The sequence below is a fragment of the Gadus morhua genome, chromosome 12, assembly GCF_902167405.1.
Source record: "Gadus morhua chromosome 12, gadMor3.0, whole genome shotgun sequence".
Classification (NCBI taxonomy): domain Eukaryota; kingdom Metazoa; phylum Chordata; class Actinopteri; order Gadiformes; family Gadidae; genus Gadus; species Gadus morhua.
In genome coordinates this window covers 18,766,258-18,767,783 of record NC_044059.1, presented here as the reverse complement: position 1 = coordinate 18,767,783, position 1,526 = coordinate 18,766,258, and the positions used below count along the sequence as shown (strand labels likewise).

General features: G+C 44.2%; 1 long non-coding RNA gene across 1 annotated transcript; it reads left to right on the top strand.

Moving 5' to 3' along the window:
* Positions 1-264: 264 nt before the first annotated feature.
* Positions 265-933, top strand: LOC115556242 (uncharacterized). The gene is made up of 3 exons (XR_003978959.1): positions 265-298; positions 423-510; positions 719-933. It is a non-coding gene; the product is annotated as an uncharacterized LOC115556242 (long non-coding RNA).
* The last annotated feature ends 593 nt before the right edge of the window (positions 934-1,526 follow it).

Sequence of the window (1,526 nt, the reverse complement as noted above, 5' to 3'; positions counted from 1 at the left end):
GCTATCGCTATTTGTTGAGATAGATATCCGAGAACCCTTGACATGACATGTTAAGGTTTCAAGTAAAATTTGTGTGCAGTGGATTTGCTTACTACTACTATTACTTGGTTGATTATACCGGCGCACTGCATTGTTATCGGTAAAGCTGCCACCTAGGCTACGTCACTCGCCTGTCAAACTGAAGATTTCCTTTCCACTTTTACCTCAGGGACACCACAGGAGACCAGACGGCTCATTAATTTCAGGGCAACCAGGGACAATGAGTAAAATCGAAAATGATCGCCAGAAAACAGTGGGAGTGAGTCTTACGTTGTTCAATCTTTTCATTCTTGCGTCTGTTTTTGTACTTTGGTATTTCTGTGTTGAGCTCAATAGCCCACTGAATGTCTGTGTCGTTATACTGTACGTTGGCTGTGATGTAGGCTTTTTCTGGAAGAAATGGGGGTGGAGGGGAAAGTGACCAGGCAACAGGCTTCTAAGAAGTGGGAGAACCTTAAAAAGAAGTACAAGGTATGTGTCTAGTTTGAAATAAACAATTACCAATTGCCTAATGAATGTATCAACCAAACGAGACCATTGTTTTTGTTGTAATTGAGTATTTGCTGTGTGTGTGTGTGTGTGTGTGTGTGTGTGTGTGTGTGTGTGTGTGTGTGTGTGTGTGTGTGTGTGTGTGTGTGTATACCTCCATTACTCGACTCCTGTCTTCATCATCCCGAAGGCCCGCTCTATCACAGAACGCACCTTGGATTGGCGGTAATTAAAGCGTTGCTGCACCCGCCCAATCACCGGCTCTTTATAGGGAGTCAACAGACATACGGGCGTCTGGAGGCAGGGGTACCCACCATCACCTAAAAGCATGTAACCCGGCGGTGGATACCTGGCAGTCAAATAAAAATAACTGTTTTTCATTACCCTTGTCCTTTATGTTTCTTGGACGGAATGATAATTTCGTTGCTCTGTAACATGTGCAATGACAACAAATAAAATCCTATCCTATGGCAATGTTTTGATATGTTGAGGGGAGTGTCTTATGTCTGCATTTATTTGAAAGAGCATATGCACAGAAAAGCAGACGGACGGAGTTACAATGGAGATCCTGCGAGTTTTTAAATCCATGTGACGCGTCACATCACATAGGGAAGTTAACGCCAGCATTTCTGACGTTTTTATCCATTAATTCATTATGTTATGTGAGGCAACGCAACGCAACGTATGCATGACAGGGGAATAAACAGATTCAGTCGTCTACTTGCACTGAATACACGGCTTTCCAGAGTCTGCAATGAAAGAGGAAGGGACTTTATCGACAATTTCAACTTATTCTGGGGGCGCAAATATCTTTTCAGAGCAGATGGCCTACACCCAAACAGGTTAGGCTCAAAACTGTTGAGGGACAATCTTCTCTTCTCGCTTTACGCACAGGCCACAATCTTGGCATGGTCTGACGCACAGGCCACAATCAGAGCACAGGTTGAGAAGAAGCGAGACTACAGCCTCCCCCACACAACTACTCTGCCACTATCTGA